Source organism: Carassius carassius, chromosome 16 (assembly GCF_963082965.1).
Source record: "Carassius carassius chromosome 16, fCarCar2.1, whole genome shotgun sequence".
Taxonomy (NCBI): domain Eukaryota; kingdom Metazoa; phylum Chordata; class Actinopteri; order Cypriniformes; family Cyprinidae; genus Carassius; species Carassius carassius.
Genome location: NC_081770.1, coordinates 27,920,241 through 27,932,133, shown reverse-complemented (window position 1 = coordinate 27,932,133; position 11,893 = coordinate 27,920,241). Strand labels below are relative to the sequence as shown.

General features: G+C 36.3%; 1 non-coding gene across 1 annotated transcript; it reads left to right on the top strand.

The window, feature by feature from the left end:
- Nucleotides 1-11,157: 11,157 nt before the first annotated feature.
- Nucleotides 11,158-11,229, top strand: trnaa-ugc (transfer RNA alanine (anticodon UGC)). The gene has a single exon. It is a non-coding gene; the product is annotated as a tRNA-Ala (tRNA).
- The last annotated feature ends 664 nt before the right edge of the window (nucleotides 11,230-11,893 follow it).

Below are 11,893 nucleotides of genomic sequence, written 5' to 3'. Positions count from 1 at the left end.
CTGCTTCCACAGCACAAGTAGCAGTGAGTTGATCTTTTTTTACATCCCTCCCTCTATCCAGCTTGCTCTCTCCGACTCGCTCACTCTAGCTTTCATCTTTTTCACGAGGGTCCTCTCTAATCAGCTAATAATACCTCATTAGAATTGGGAGAAATTGGGGAGGGTTAACCTTAGGATGGAGGATGGATTGAGAGCCGTGAAGTGGCCACACAGAAAGTTAGATCCACCTTGACGACTTGAAGAGATCTAATTGAGGTTTTGTATATTTTAGACTGTGTCTGTTAGCTTTGATGCCATCTATTTGGACTAACGTACAGCTAACAAGAGAGCATCCCTCTGTCACCTGCTGTTACAGTACAGTTTTGGTCGGTCTGCTGGCTATGTTAAAAAGAAACAGGCCTATAGTAGGTGAAAAACAGTATGTTAAGTTAATTATACGCCATAATATGGAGGGCAAAAATCACTGACCAAAACAGTGACATTTAATTAGCATTTCTACATAAATGACAGAGAGCAGGAATATAAGACCCGGATCCAACATACTGTTTCACATGTTTTCTTTCTCAGCTGTTTGCTTTCACTTAAGACCAAAATTACCTTCAGACACATACAAGTGTGTGTATTGAACCATTCAAGGCCAATAAAGTGGCAAAATAACTCCATGCAATACTTCATAGGTCCTCTATGATCACCATCTTAAGGTGTGAGTACCTCTTTTGACAGCACTCAGAAACACTGAGACACTCTCAGACAGTGCATGCATTAAATGAAATGAGTTCACTTTTACTACTGATTGTGTTTAAATGGCTTAAAATCACTTGTTTTTAATCCGCAATGCTTAAAAAATGCATGCAAACTATAAGTTTTCGAGACCATTAAGCACAGCAATGTCATGTGAGTGTGTAACCACCATATTGACGATAGTCCAAAATCTCTACTGGCTGACAAATTTCTAACGGTCAATCATTTGTACTGGTATATCACCCACACCTAGTGGAAACTAGTGCTTAGATTAAACTCAAGCTCAGTCTTTCAGATACTATTTTCTGTTGATCTGTTTTAGCACACCTGCCATCAATTATTCACAATAAACTTTATAGTTAAGTTTTTTAAAACAGACAAAGAAGAGTGGGTTGATGATATTGCTGTCCTCCATTGCTTGTTCAAACAGGAGGTCCCTTCCTCAAACTCATAACATTGGGTGCGAAATTAACTACCCACAAAATGCTGTTGCTAATTGCCAAGAAACGCGATGATGGTTGCAGCTGCCCCAACAAACAAATGTTTGTTGATGTTGCCCGAGAAGGCGTTAATCTCCTCGTAATTCCCTTTAAGACTTTTTGGGAAAAATCATCTCTCAAGGAAATGCCACATTGCGAGTCTCAACACAGCTGTTCGCTCTGTATTCCTCCCACACAGAAGAAGAAGGAAAGGGGAGCGCCGAGGAGAGAAGCAGAGAAAAGAAAGCTCTTTGAATTAAGTATTAACATCATTATGTTCTCCAGAGTCCGTGGAAACACCCACAAGACATTGCGCTAATCCGACAAAGAGGCTGCACATGTACGGGAAGAGTTCACTACCTACTTTCCTTCAAAAATAAAACATAGCGGGGAATTAAAATCAAATCGGTCAGGAAATCCTGTTGAGGAGTTAAAAACCAGACAGATGCTTTTAAAAATTGATTTTATCTAAGTTTTTTTTTCATTCATCCAATTTCAAAATCAAATTTTGTCATTTTCTTGCTGATGTCTGTTCATATAATTCTTGAGAGTTTGGATGACCTTGGCAAGACAAGTAAAGACAGGTTTCTGAAGTACTAGAGTAATGAAGATTTTTACCTCCATTACTATAGTACAACTTAACAAGTACATTCAAAGTGTACTCTTTTATTTCTATAGGTGTCATATCACATGATTGCCTGAAAGAACAAAACACACCAACTTACATATTGTAGAAGGTTCTATGGTTAACAGATTATGCTGGTTAGGTATGTTTTGAATCATGACTGCTGGTTTGAGCTGGTTTAAACTGGTCCTTAGCTGGTCATGAGCTGGTTTTAGCTGGTCAAGTGTTGGTCCTAAGCTGGTCCTGTTGTATAGGACCAGCTTAAACCAGCACACAACCAGCTAAGGACCAGTTTAAACCAGTTCATGACCTGCTAAAACCAGCTCATGACCAGTTAAGGACCAATTTAAACTAGCAGGCATGTTTCAAAACATACCTAACCAGCATATGCTGTTTTTTTTCAACAGGGCTTATTTTTGCTTGGTGAACTCTGCCTTACATACAGTAGTTAAAACTTTTCAGAACTGTTAGCTGAGACTCAAGTTTTTGATAAATTATTCACAAAGATGGATTTTTGTTGAGGAATTAACTTCACAGAGAATAACATTTCCCTCTGCACTCAATGAAGAGATGACACAGCTAGCAAATAGCATCTCAAACATCTAACATGAGGTGAAAACCTCAACAAGCCTAATTACGGAGTCTCACACACACTCATGCATAGACACAGTAGTAGTGCTGGCAAGTAAACAACCAAAGGTACCAATGCTTTGTATACTTTTTAGTAGTGTAACAGTACTTTGGCTAACTACATCGTACTACAAGTACTATTATAAACACATCTTCACAATTAAGTATATCTTCCAAAAAATAAATAAAAATCTAACTTGTGTAGTAGGAAAAAGCTGATTCTTTTTAGTGAATCAATTCATTTGATTCAGCTTGAAATTAAAAATGCTGTCATTTTGTTGCTTTCTTTAGCAAAATACTTAGTTGTAAGCTACTGTAGATCTCTTTTTGTTAATATCAGTTATATTCTCATTCTGATTCTTTCAAGAAAGTTTTTAAACCACAAATACTGCTCTGATATAAATTAAAACATTTAACAGTTATGTGTTTAAAATCCATTGGCCCATTAAATAGCTGTTATCTGCTTTTTGTTAGCTTCTAGATAACTATTTAACTGTATGACTACACTTTAACTGCTTTAAATGAGTAGCTTGTCAAACTTAAATTGATCTTCCTCGGCACTGCTATACAACTCTTACAAATGATAGTGTGCATGAGTCATATGGACAACTTTTATGGTATTTTTTTTTGTCCCTGTTAGAGCTTAACTGCCAGAATTCCCATCCAATTGTACTGTCAAAGTTTCTTTCAAAAAGAGTAGCCTGAATATGCTGCCTTCTCCCTTGTGTTCCATAGAAGAGGGAAAAAATATAGCACAGAGTGACACTAGGGTCAGAAGATGATGACATTATCATTATTTCTGAGTGAACTATCCCTTTAAATCTATTTCCTCTGTGTCCTTAGGCTAATTACTGCAGCGTTAACCCAGACATTGGCTCAGACGCTGGAAACTGTGAACGTTTTAACACGACTGTAAGCGTGACAGCTGAAATCGGTTCGAAAAGTGGAACGCTGATTAAATGCTTGAAAATCCCTTTTTAAAACTCCATTCTGCTGAGCAACTGTTTCCTTTGAGTTCACCTGTCTCACGAAGTTCTTCCTCGGCAAGAAGGACTGATCTGGAAATCTAGGACATGAGCAGCCGTGTTCATCAAATGAAACCGTTTGCATGCATGGAAAGTGGGAGTTCATTGGGTTCACTGATATTGGAAAGGAAAAAAATAAGGATAGATACAAGCACCTGAGTATTTTGCATAAAGTCAGAAATGTCAGGATGATAAAAAGTGTCCTAATATCATAATGAAGACAAAAGCCTCATTAAAAGATAACAATTTAATTCCTGAAACAGAAATTCTTAACCAAACTTTTTCACCGCTTCATATCTGAATGAAAGCAGTCACGTGGTCCAACCAATGTGTAGAGCCTCATTAAAACAAGTAATGTTCAAATATTAAAAAAACACACATAATACATTATAGAAAATCTCTTAAAATATAAAAAGACCCTTCTATCATTTTTAAGGTGAGGTTTTTTTTCTAGCTATAAACTGTCATGTGGTGCAACTCCCCAAAAACGCATTTGCAAACAATATATGTGGAATTCATATTAAATAAAAAAAAAATCCTTGAGAGTCATACCTTTAAAAATATATATAGGTAATAAATAAGATTTGAAAATGTATTTACATTTTAGGGAAAATTATTTGACGGTTAAACCAGCTGGACATTTTTAGTCTTTTTTATGTTTCAAAAACTACTTTTCTAAGATCTTGGGGTGCTATAAACTATTCTTTTTTTGTATTATTATTATGTTTTTATGTTTTTTCATTCCAGTTTTTAATAATATGTTTATGGAGCTTTATTGTCTTATTTTACAACATTAGACCTTATTCACTTCCACTACATGGAAAAGAGCAGCATGAACATTCTTCTAAACATCTTATATTGTATTTCATAGAAACTGTTAAATAATATGGGTTTAGGTTGAAATGAAGGTGAGTAAATGAAGACAGACTGTTTTGTATTTTGTATTTTCTTTGACCGAATGTATTTCTAGGTAAACTATTCTTTAAGGAGTTCCTCAATGGAGACAGCAAGCCCAGGCACAACACAGTCAACCAGTCCTTGAAAATATCATCTGATGTATCATTTCAGTCATAAACCACCTTTAAATAGTTGCCATGTTCCTGTGGAGTTCCCATATGTTTGCTAAAGTAAGGAAAGGAATGGAGTTCACCAGTTTTCTTAAATTGTCATATTTTCAGAGTTTTAACTGGGTCAACTGTGTGCTGGGGAAAGATAATGTGGTTCCTTTTCATCCCTGACAGAGAGAGATGGAGAAGAAATGGAAGAGAGAAAGAGAGAGAGTGTCTGTGTGGCTACATCTGAGCTGGGTAAAAATGGGATCAGTCAGTCAGCCAGCACACACACACATAACTAGCACCGAACTAAAGAAGACCAGTCAAAGTGATTCCCTGTGGCATATTAGAGGAGTAAGATATAGAGTTTTGGAAATGTGTGAGTGTTTGTGCATGTGTGTGTGTGATCATCAAATTCCCCCAAGACTACCTCTGATCACGGTCCATGTCACCCCAAAACCCAGAGAAATAAAAGCTTCTCTAGAAGACAAAACACAAAACATGTCTGTTCCAAAACCTAGTAACCACATCAATGTCTACTGTCTACATTTAAGGCTTTCAATGTAACCTAATAAACAACTGATTTAAAAAGCTATTTTTAGGGGAAAATGTTAACGGTTATTCTCTTGCACATGATTGGCTACCATTCACAATTGATTTCAGTAGAATCTAATGTTAGCTTTCTGTGAAGCTAAAAGTTCCACAGTTCCCATAGAATCTCATGTTAGAATGTTGCTAAGCTAAGTAAATTCAATGGCCATTCTCATACATACATGAATGGTGCTCCTGGTGTAACTACATGACTAACATTCACAATTAATTTCAATAGTCCTATTTTAGCATGTTTCTAAGCTAACAACCCAACACTCCACCATTAATCAATGCTAAGATAGTTCACTTAAAAATGAAAAACACTAGTAAACTGGTTTAATGTCTACTGTCCCCATAGTGTATAATTTACCTATAAGCAACTGATTTAAAAATCTCTTCTTTGGAAATAACATTAACAGCTATTCTCTTGCACATGATCGACTAGCATTCCCAAATGAAAAAAAATCACTAAAATAATGTTAGCTTGCTGCTAAGCTAAAAGGTTAATACTCTCATGTTTAGTAACCTTGACAATCATTCTCACACACACATAAATGGTACTCTTATGACTAACAGTTACTAAGTAATTCTAATAGAATGTCAGGTTAGCTTTTTGCTAAGCTAATAGCTCAATACTTAATGTTAAGCAAAGTTAAGTCATTCTCATCAACACATAAATGAAACTCTTCATGCAACAAGATGATCAACTGCAGTTCACAATTAATTCCAATAGAATTAATTAATATGTTAACATGTATACACACACAATTTCAATAGTCTGTAGGCCCAATAATCCACCATTTAGCAATGTTAAAAGGATTAGTTCACTGGTGAATTGTCATTAATTACTCACCCTCATGTTATTGCAAACCCATTAGACCTTAGTTCATCTTCATAACACAAATTAAGAAATTTTGATGCAATCTACGAGCTTTCTGACCCTGCATAAACAACAATGCAACTGACATTTCCAAGGCCCAGAAAGGAAGTAAGGACATTAAAATAGTTAATGTGATAATAGATATCAAAAATATCTTAATTTGTGTTCTGAAGAAGAACAACGGTCTTATGGGTTTGGAACGACATGAGAGTGACTAATTAAAGACAGAATTTTTATTTTGGGGTGAACTATCCCTATAACTGGATAGCTGAATCCCTGAAAACTGATTGAATTATGTAAATTATGCAATTGCTGATCTACCTGCTCAGTACTCTAATGTTTGTAGTTTTTAATTTTCATGCATGCATAAATTGTGCTTTTCCACCAACCACACTAATATAATGTTAGCATATTGCTATGCTAATTGCTGAATATGTAAATAAGCACCAAAAACAGAAATATTGTATAAAATAATTAACTTTTAATTACATCAAATTAGTTTTATTAATACCCTTCAATCTGTCCATCATCTTGGACTGTTCAATGAACTTGTTGCATTGCATTCTGGGATTGCCATTTCCACAAAGAATACAAGCAATTATGCCTTTGATTTTGTGTAAAATGTAGCAATATAATTAGGCTCTTTGTTGTTTTGGAGCAGCCTTTGTGATGGAGAACACTACGCCTATGGTGCCTAAAATGTTGCCAAGGTGGAGAACTTGAGAACAAGATAACTTTTTCATTATGAACTTTATCCATCATGATTCAGATAGCAACTCCACATCCACTTGTAACTTGTAATAAAAAGTACAGCTTGTGGTATATTTGTCTTTCTTAGAGTTTCTTAATCTTTGTGTAAACCTGACATAGATTTTGGCACAGAATCCACACTGATATATAGGCTCCGTTCCAAACCAATTTCAAGGCATGATAAACATGCTCTGGCTCAAAGGTTTTTCCAAAGGAAAGTTAACGTTATCGTTCAAATCAGGTTTTCTGTTTGATTTAGGCTTAAAGATGGACAGATATATCTTTAGCCATGCTTTAGTAAGGGAAACTACTCACAGTCAATATTAACATACTTAAAAGTTACAATTTATAAGAAAAGATTGATTTTCAAACTTAATATTGCTGATGCTAACTTACATTATTAACTTAGCAATATGCTAATATCAAACTTTACAGGAATCAAGTGAGGAAAAGAGCTGTTAAAAAAGAAAAAGAAAGTGATAACTTAACATGTATGTTCAGGATAATTTAACCGCCACTCTCTGAGCTTTGGAAACATCTCCACTGGAACAATGACTCCAGATTTCAGTCTCTGCATTTTGAATGAAGGCAACATCATTAATCAGAAAATAATGCTCATAGGGTTTTATCTGTGGAGATAAATTCATGGAAATAAAATGCTACATAAAATCGCCACAGTGCTTCTATTCAATTCAAATGAAAGTTAATTTTTAATGTCAAATGTGTTTCTTGTTGCCACCAGCTCTGTAAACTTGCTGACTTGTTATTCAGTGCTGAAGTTATTCAGCGCTAATCCACTAGAAGTCATTCACCATGGCAGAGAGCATTTTCCCCTATGCTTCATTTCTTTGCTTCCTGCACTGCACAGCAGGAATTAGGGCGAAGTTCCCCTGAGGATCTCGCGCAGTGTCTTCTTCCTTTATAACCTGATGTTAAAGGCAATATACATGACTACCTAGTATACTAAATCAAATTTAATCATCAAGTGTCCCGCTTTGACCTTTGTATGATACGTTGCAGATAATGTCACAGAAGGATGATTTAATGAGGCTGCTGGGTAGCAAGAAAGCAGGAACCATACATAATGAACAATTATACATGCTATCAAATAAATAGAGATGAATGTACGAGCAGTAGTCCCACCCACAGTCAGTTTACTGACCGTTTGATGCATATTGCATAATTCAGTGTTATTCAGTGTTATATCTTATATTTAAGATTGCTTCAAAATGTTGCCCCTGCATGACAGTACTTGACCTAAAACCTAAAAGTGACTCTAAAAGAAAACAGTTTACATAAAAACTCTAAAGCTATAGGAGCGAGAATACATATACAGGTACATCACTTATTAATTGTTGTCTGAAATACTTGGAAAGCAACAAGACAAGTTTGCATAGCTAGAATAGTTTGGGATAGAGCACGTTTTGGACGTTTAAATGTTTCACTTTCACACAACACAGCAGCTTAAAGCTGCATTCTGTAACTTCTATTGGTTAAAAATTATCCAAAATAAAATAGTCAAGTCAAGTCAAGTTAAGTCTGCTTTATTGTCAATTCTTCCACATGTACAGTACATACATACAGAGAATCGAAATTGCATTACTCTCAGACCCCTGGTGCATACAGATAACATTAACAGTAGAGCCTAAAAATATATATCCAATATAAAATGTAGATACAACTATACAATAAGGGAATGTAAAAAAGACATATAATAAAATTAAAAATAAAGTTAAATAAAGCAGCGCAAGGCACATGGCAGATAGAGTGCAAATCAGTGAAGTGAACAAACAGTGCAGATAAACGCAAAAAAAGAAGCTTATTCAGTCTGATTAAATTGACAAAGGGCTCAAGAGCAGTTATTTTATTTAACTGACTGATGAGGTAGTAGAATGACTCCAGTTCTATGATGAATAAGGTAGTAAGCAGACCAATGCTGCACAAAGTGACTGGTGCATGTCATCGCATATTAGTGGGGGGGGGGTGTGTGGAAGGATCTGGGGGGGGGGGGGGGGGGGGTTCATAGTTCAGTGGTGCCTGGGGCAGAAGAGGGACAGGAGGGGGCAAGTTCCGGAGCGAGTTCAGCTTCCTGACAGCCTGGTGGATGAAGCTGTCCTTCAGTCTGCTGGTCCTGGCCTATATCGCAGTCTATATCGCATGTGAGGATGCTGCAGGGTGGAGGATCATTTATAGCCTTTTCTCACAGCAGCTAGAATAATTAAACTCATTATTTTGATGGCGGATTGTAATCCAGAAAAATCAATATGACAATCATCAGTGACAACTGGAGATTCACCCCTAGTCACCAGTAGTCTACAGGTAGTGCTAATACACAATACATACAAGCAATGATGATGTTGTTAACATTTAGATTTTAAGAAAAAAGTACAACAGTAGTAATAATTTGCACGGTTTTTATATGATATGAGCTAAGCGAACAGTAGATTTAATCACATTGGTAGCGCAATGTATTCTAATGTTTTATTTATTTATTTTTTCAGTTGGTCAGAACAAAAGTGGCAGACATGTTACTTGTTCAGATGAAATTTTCTGGTGAAAATTCTTATTAGGGTCATATTTCCAATTACAGTGAACATTTGATTCATCCACACTAAGAAGCCGTGCAGAACAGATGCACAACCCGCATAAAGATGATAATTCTGTAGATAATTGCAATTGCAGGTTTCAAACTGAGGCAAAACTTATGGACTGCAGCTTTAAATAATAAATGTATTTTAGTAGTTGATGTGGCTACATTTAGAGTCACAGACCATTCAATTTAAGAGATTAAGATAGTATAAACACTTTGAAAACAAGGTTTGGCATGTACAAATAGCCTTTAATCTGCAGTCCTGAAGCACTCTGGAGCTTGAGGCCTGTTTTTTTTCCTTCATTGTGCGAGTTGTTTATTATGCCATTAAATCTTTGCCTCTGCATAATGTCAAGCCACATTTACTTTTGCATATTCTATTTATATGTAAATACTGACCTCTGATTAAGGCAGGCAAGTTACATTTCCATACAGATCTTCAGTGTCACAGTGCTGATTAAAAATAATGCACTATTTTACAGGTACTCCCCTCCTGGTACACCAAAATATGCCTGTTGAGCAACCAAGAAAGAGCTCCAATTACAATAAAAATGACCGTAGAGCTGTTTATGCAGTTATTATAACATGTAAGGTCACCTGTCTAGTGGCTGATCATGCATCCCAATGTGGCACCCACGTGGAAAGTAGTTGAACAAACACCAAACTTTAAACCTATGGATGTAACTCATCTCATCTTATTCTAGAGTTTTTCAAAATTTGGTCATGGACCCTCAAATATGACGATCCCTTGCGAGAGGCCCTGTTCCTACTAATTAAAACTAATTTGCTTTCTGAGGTGCAACACTGGCCACGTACACATGATTTCTATACACACAGTTCTGTAATTTACAAGAGGGTCAGTCACATTCTACAACTGAATTGACTCCTGAAAAATTACCCTTTTTTCACAATTTTTTAAAGATGATATAGACAAGATGTTATAGAATAATAATTGGAGGAAACCAAAATTTTGACAAAAAAATTACATCCAACCTATTTTTTTATTTCCTGAAAACGTCCCAGCGCACATGGGGCAGGTTTTACCAGATTGCATTATATTTATTCAGCTTTCAGATGATGGTTTTGTGGTCCAGGGTCACATATTTCTTTATAAAGTTTTAAATATGGATATCTTTCTTACACAAATGCATCACTTAATTTCAGAAGGCGTTTATTTAGCCTGTATTGAGGCTGAGTAAATCATGGGATAATTAAAATCTTTGGGTGAACTATCCCTTTCATAAGGTTCCCTTATATTAAGTGGACATGGCAACCCTTCAAGAGTCTACTCTGCAAAGTAACTTTCCAGACATAAACAAAACATGATGGCTCTGTTTATGATGGTTTAGTTAAAATTGTCAAATAATAACCTGACACTGATCACTGTAATGTTACTTTGATCAAAAACAGCAGTTACCGCTAATACCAAAACTCTGTTATGGTTACAATGGTGTCAATCATCGCAATTTAAAGAATGAGTTTTGTGAAACATTAATTTAGTGGATTCACTCCCATATTTAAATGTGGTTGTCATTCCTGAAGCTTTACAATGTGTATGTGGCCATTATCTGGCTAAAGTACTTAGCTAATTGAAAACCCACAAAAGGAACAAGAGAATACACAAATACACAGATACATTAGTCTGAACCATCTCATTAGCACTACAGGAGTCACACTTGCAAAAAAAGTGGTGCAACAAAGAAATATTTTAGCATTGCTACGGCTCCAAGTTTTAAAACAAATAAAGCACTGGGTGGTGAAATCAAAATCATGGTTTTTAGGAGCAGAAAAAATGGGGATGTAGCTCAGTGGTAGAGCGCATGCTTTGCATGTATGAGGTCCTGGGTTCAATCCCCAGCATCTCCAAGCACTGTTTATGGGGAAGTAGTGGCCTAATGGTTAGAGAGTCAGACTTGCAATTGAAAGGTTGTGAGTTCGAGTCTTGGGCCAACAGGAATTGTAGGTGGGGGGAGTGCATGTACAGTTATCTCTCCACCTTCAATACCACGACTAAGGTGCCCTTGAGCAAGGCACTGAACCCCCAACTGCTCCCTGGGCGCCGCAGCATAAATGGCTGTCCACTGCTCCGGGTGTGTGTTCACAGTGTGTGTGTGTGTGTTCACTGCTCTGTGTGTGTGCACTTCGGATGGGTTAAATTCAGAGCATGAATTCTGAGTATGGGTCACCATACTTGGCTGAATGTCATGTCAATTTACACTTGAAAGTTTGTTGAATTTTTGGGCGAGAAGAGATGTTGTTTGAAGTCTGTTGTGAATGATTCATATGGTTTTGTACACTTAGTATCTATAAACTCTCTCTTCCCATGTCAGAACTCCCAAAAAAGAAAACAACACTTCTTTTTTAAAGTAAAAAAAAAAGGCTTAGGCAACTTTTCTACATTCACGCATTACTGGCTAAGAATCACTCCCAATACTCCTCTTGTACAGCTACAAGTTATAATGCTAGTGGATTAATAATTAATCCACATAGACAAGGAAGCTTTAATTTACTGTGCCTCCTGGGTAGGATG